This window comes from Humulus lupulus, chromosome 2 (genome assembly GCF_963169125.1).
Source record: "Humulus lupulus chromosome 2, drHumLupu1.1, whole genome shotgun sequence".
Classification (NCBI taxonomy): domain Eukaryota; kingdom Viridiplantae; phylum Streptophyta; class Magnoliopsida; order Rosales; family Cannabaceae; genus Humulus; species Humulus lupulus.
The window spans coordinates 171,350,735-171,357,212 of NC_084794.1; positions in this window are offsets into that span (position 1 = coordinate 171,350,735).

A 6,478-nucleotide genomic window follows, 5' to 3' on the forward strand; every position below is an offset into this window, starting at 1 on the left:
ATTTTCCCGAAATTCCAAACCTAGCTAACTTCCCAACCAGGACTAAACTCAACTACGAATTCAGGGCTTCTTATCACCCAATTCAAACACAAAATCACAACAATACATACTGAAGTTTCTATCCCAAATCAACAACTATTTATTACCCAGAACCCAGTCTAATTCCACACAAATACCAGAATTTCTTAACATGACCAGTGATAAGGAACTTACCTCAATTATAATTGAATCTCCTCAAGCTACAACCTCCAAGCCTTGAGCTTAAGTCCCAGATAAACCCCCTGGTTTCCAAAGCTTCAATTCATCCAAATCCCTTTCAGAATTCTAGCTTCAAGCCTAAGTTCTTCAACCCTTTTCTTCCCTTAGCTTCAAAGTATAGAGAGAGAGAGAGAGAAAGAAATCGTGAGATGGAGAGAGAGATGAGAGTGAGCTGAAGATCCTATGTGGTTTTCTGGCTAAGTCTATAATCAAAGAAGATATATCATTTAACCCCTAAAAAGACTATTTTGCCCCTCATAACTTATTAGTCCTCAAAGTGGTCCTACTATTAAATAATTAGCCCCGTCGTGTCTAATTAATTAACAAATACGTATTCAATATCTAATAAATCCCAAAATATTTTCTAAATTTCCAAAATACCCCTAGGCTCCCCTCGAGCTAGGTATCAACCCCGCTGTGACTATTTCGCTAATCTGTTCACTAGGACCATCTCGAGCCATATGTTGCAAATATATCCACATAATAATGTGGTCTCAACAACTTATCACATATAATTACATTTATGCCCTTAACGGGGAAAAATTACATGTATGCCCTTATAAGCTATAAAGGGCCCACATGCATATCTAATATTCATAAATATGCATATAACATATTCATATAATCATATTAATCATGCATGCCACAAAATCATGCCTTTAACCATTTAATCACACATATACCAATTATGCACTCTCGACATACTAATCAAGGCCCTTAAGCCTTATTTTTGGGTCGTTACAACTATCCCCTCCTACTAAGAATTTCGTCCTCGAAATTTACCTGAATAACTCGGGATACTGGTCCCGCACCGCTGACTCAAGTTCCCAGGTCGATTCCTCAACCTTGCTATTCCTCTACAATACTTTGACTAGAGGAATCGTCTTGTTCCGTAGAACCTTATTTTTCCTGTCTAAGACCTCAACCAGTCGCTCCTCATAAGACAAATCTGTTTGCAATTCTAAATCTTCATACTTCAACACATGAATCGTACTTGAGACGTACTTTCGAAGCATAGAGTTGTGGAATACGTCATGAACTCCTGACAATGACGGTGGCAGTGCCAATCTATAGGCCACCTGCCTGATCCTCTCCAGGATCTCAAAAGTTCCAATGAATCTAGGGCTCAGCTTGCCCTTTTTCCAAAACCTTCTCACCCCCCGCAGTGGTGAGACTCGCAGAAACACGTGGTCCCTTACCTGGAACTCCATGTCCCTATGCTTAGGATAAGCGTAGCTTTTCTTTCTGCTCTGTGAAGTGAGCATTCGAGCTCGGATCTTCTCGATAGCCTCATTAGTCTTCTGAACTATCTCCGGTCCCAAATACTTCCTCTCACCCATCTCATCCCAATGATTGGGCGATCTACACCTCCTTCCATATAACATCTCGTATGGAGCTACTCCAATCATTGATTAGTAACTGTTGTTGTATGAAAACTCAATCAACGGGAGATACTTACTCCAAGAACCCTCAAAGTCTATCACACACGCTCTGAGCATGTCTTCCAATATCTGAATCATCCTCTTAGACTGTCCATCAGTCTGAGGATGAAAGGTCGTACTGAACTTCAACTGAGTCCCCATAGCCTTCTGGAATCCACCCCAAAACTTGGAGGTAAATATAGGATCCCAATCTAATACTATAGACTTGGGAACCCCATGGAGACGTACAATCTCCCTCACATACAGCTCTACATACTGATCCACAGTATAGGTCGTCTTTACTGGAAGAAAGTGAGATGACTTGGTGTATCTGTCTACTATCACCCACATTGAGTCATGTAGCCCCACCGTCCTGGGTAAACCTCCCACAAAATCCATCGTAATGTCCTCCCATTTCCACTCAGAAACACCCAAAGGTTGAAGCAACCTCGCTGGTCGCTGATGCTTAGCCTTCACTTGCTGATAGGTCAAACACTTGGCCACATACTCCACCACATCCTTCTTCATCCTAGACCACAAATACAGTATCCGTAGATCATGATACATCTTCGTGGTGCCTGGATGAAGTGAATATGGTGTAGTATGGGATTCATCGAGTATCTCTCGTCTAATCCCTATATCAGTCGGGACACAAATCCGACTCTTATACCGTAATAACCATGTCTCTGAAATAGAATAATCCTTAGTTATCCTAGCTAGGACATTCCCTCTAGTCTCCTGTAACTGTGCATCATCCATTTGACCCTCTCTTATCCTTTTCAGGAGGGTAGACTACAAGGTAATATTGGCCAACCGACCCACAACCAACTCTATCTTCGTTCTAGTCATCTTTTCTGCCAACTCTCTCGATATCTGTGTAGAGCTAAACAACTGTCATGGGCCCCTATGACTCAAAGCGTCTGCCACTACATTGGCTTTCCCTGGGTGGTAAAGGATATCACAATCATAGTCCTTCACCAACTCCAGCAAACGTCTCTGCCTCATATTTAAATCCTTTTGGGTGAAGAAATACTTCAAACTCTTATGATCGGTGTATATCTCGCACTTCTCTCCATACAGATAATGTCGCCAAACTTTCAATGTGAACACCACTGCTGCCAACTCCAGATCATGAGTAGGATACCGCTGCTCATACTCCTCCAGCTGTCGTGATTCATAAGCGATAACCTTCTCATTCTGCATCAACACACATCTGAAACCCAACCTTGATGCATCACAGTATACCACAAACTTCCCTTCCTCCGAAGGAAGAATCAACACCGGAGCAGTAATCAGCCGTCGCTTCAATTCCTGGAAACTATTCTCACACTTGTCTGACCAGGTGAACTTCAGATTCTTCCGTGTCAATTCTATCATCAGTGCAGCAATCTTCGAGAACCCTTCCACAAACCGTCTATAATATCCCGCTAATCCAAGGAAGCTCCTAACCTCTGAGGCGTTCCTTGGCCTTGGCCAATCTCTCATTGCCTCTGTTTTAGCTTAATCCACCTTAATCCCATCTTCATCAACAATGTGTCCAAGGAATGTTACTTCTGGTAGCCAAAACTCACACTTCTTAAATTTGGCATACAATCGGTGCTCTCTCAATCTCTGCAAGACCTGTCGGAGATGCTACTCATGCTTTGCCTCTGAACTAGAGTAAACCAAGATATCGTTGATGAAGACAATCACAAACTGGTCTAGGAAGCCCTTGAAAACCATGTTCATCAAGTCCATGAATGTTGCTGGGGCATTGGTCAAACCAAACGACATGACCAGAAACTCATAACGCCCATACCTCGTTCGGAAGGTTGTCTTTGGTATATCCTCGTCCTTGATCCTCAGCTGGTGATAACCAGATCGAAGATCAATCTTCGAGAACACCGTCTTTCCCTACAACTGATCAAACAAATCATCGATCCTTGGTAAAGGGTACTTGTTCTTGATGGTCAACTTGTTCAACTCCCTGTAGTCTATACACATCCTTAGAGTCCCGTCCTTCTTCTTCACAAACCTTAGGTCTCTGTACAATTGGTGCCACAACAGGTGGCAAAATAGGTGCAGCATTCCCTGATGGAGTCTGTTGTCTCAAAAGATGGATCTGCTCTTCTTAACTCTATAACCGAGTTTGCATGTCTGCAAGTATCTGCTGTCAGTTCTTAAGGACTGGCGGAGGGTTCTGGCCCTGGTCATCATTTCTAGCCTCAGACCCTGTGCCGACTAGTCGGATAGATCACCTTGGACGCATGGCTATCCAAGTTTATCTACAATCAACGACTCGGCGGTCATGCAATGATGACAGGTTAACAATCTTTCCATAGTCCACCATAGAAACTCAACCAACCACAAGCAATCAAGATACAAACAATCATTCATATATTCACTCACATGCAATAGCAATGCTAATAAGCACGCCTCAATATCATCATACAATAGTCAAGGGTCAGGCCTTATCAATATCACATGCTCCCTATTAATCATGTAGTAAAGCATTTATATTCCATTCATACATTTAAGCATATAATCACATATATACAATTACCAAACTCTAAGTCGAGATTGTCTTTAGCGGCGAGTGTACATGTCCAGCCAGTCTTCAGGAACCCTTAAACCAAGACCGCTCTGATACCAAGTTGTAACGCCTTGGATAACCAAGACCATTACACTATGTATTTAAAATAGTGCAGGACTTGCTAATCAAGTCATTTGATTAAAAGTGTGGTCCTAAAGTCAACAAGCAGGTTAGGGTTAAAAGATTTTGATCGTAAATGGTCAATTTTCATTAAAATAGATGTTTGGTACATGGGATCCCAAATAAAACAGGGTTTAAAAGAAAAATTTACAAATTCTCAAAATTTATATACAATTAAATGGCCACACTAATGGAAAAATACAAAATTTAGGCTTTGTCCCTCTACTTTCCCTCGATCGTGGCGAACGAGTAGCTGACAATGTACACATCGCCCCCCGAGCTCTCCAACTCATGGTTGATCCAGCTTACCCTTACCTTTACCTACACCACGTAGCACCCGTGAGCCAAGGCCCAGCAAGAAAACCATAACAACAATACATAATCAGGGATGATATTTAATCAATCATAAAACAGTTATCCAGACATTCAACAAGTCATAGGCATCAAACCAAAAATAGTAAACATATACGTTCAACAATTTATCTAAAATAATATGCAAATGTTGAGGGTCAGCGCCCTTAGGCCGAGCCCTTTGTTTACTCCACTGACTCTGACTCGCTTAGGTCGAGTCAAGTGTTTATCTAACTGACCTCGGCTCACAGTGGCCGAGCCGCGTCCTGTGTGCAAATCATCAGCCCCAGCTCTCTTAGGCTGTTAATTTCATGTTCGCATAACAATATCATAGTTATGCCACACATACATAACCAGATACATGGAATCTCAGTCCCATCACAGCCACACAAGGGTGCAGTTTTCTTACCTTGAATTCTGAGCGAAGATAAAAGAACGTTCCCGAGCATGATCCTCAGTCCTGAGCCTTGGCAATAAACCTAGTCACAGTGGCCAAAGGGTAAACATCAACTTCCAATCTAAATAAATACTTAGGAGATAAAAACTAGCCTCTGGGATCTCAATTTCTACTAAACTGGGTAGTAGAAATTGTCCCGAGCACTTAGGTTCGAACCCCTGAGTCTTACCGATTCTAGAAACCATCCCAAGGTAAAAATCCCTAGGTGGACCGCAACCTGGCCCCAAAGGTCGCGACTTGCCCCCAAGTTAGAGACCAAAATTCCCAAGCCACAGGGGAGGCTCAGGATTGAGGATCATGTTCGGGACAGAAGCTTTTAACTGATTTAGATTTCTATGGTTATCCATTGTCTCTTTGTGACTATGGTTACCGTTAAGGCTCGGGATTAAGGATCATGCTCGGGACCGCTCTACGACTTCAGCTCGAGACTCGAGGTAAGAAAATTGCACTAGGGTTGTGGATGGGGCTTAGACCCCTGTTAAAAAGTATATTATAAGTGTGAATATATATGTATCTGAGAATATCTAGATAAGCACGCTTGTATATGCTACCTTCAATTGATTGTTGTACAATGTGTATATGTGATTATATCTGTTTTAAAGGCTGGCCTAAGGGTGCTGAGGGCTAATAGCAAGCGTGCGGAATGCAGCCCGGCCTAAGCATGTCGGGGTCGGCTATAAAACCACAAGACTCATCCTAAGGTCATCGGGCCTGAACATTATACAATAAACAAAAGTGTTGTTAGCACTCAACTAATTGTATTGATTAATGAGCTTGATTTATGCATTTGATTGAGCTGAATATTACTGTTAAGATGGTTGCTTATATCATGTTGTTGATTGTATTTGTTGATTTAAGTTTACTGCTTTTATATTGTTTCCCAGTTGTGCATGCTGATTTATGTTTTCTTGTTGAGCCTTGGCTCACGGGTGCTATGTGGTGTATGTAAGGGAAAGGGAAAGCCAGAACAGCCATGACTTAGAGAGCTTTAGGAGTGGTGTGTACATATGCAACCTACTCGACCGCCACGACCAGGATAGCCTAGGAGGAACTAGGGTTGAACCCTGATTTGCCACTTAGGATGGCTAATTTGTATTCCATTGGTCTTTTATCAGTCTGTAACCATTTTTGGGATCACGTGTATAAACTTAATATTTTTAATGATAAATAATCACTTTGTTGACCAAACTTTTTAATACCTAACCTTGACTTAGTCTTTAATTATACATTTAAGTCCAAATGACTCGCTTAGCGAGTTAAGCACTATTTTAAACACACAGTGTAACGATCTTGGCTAAC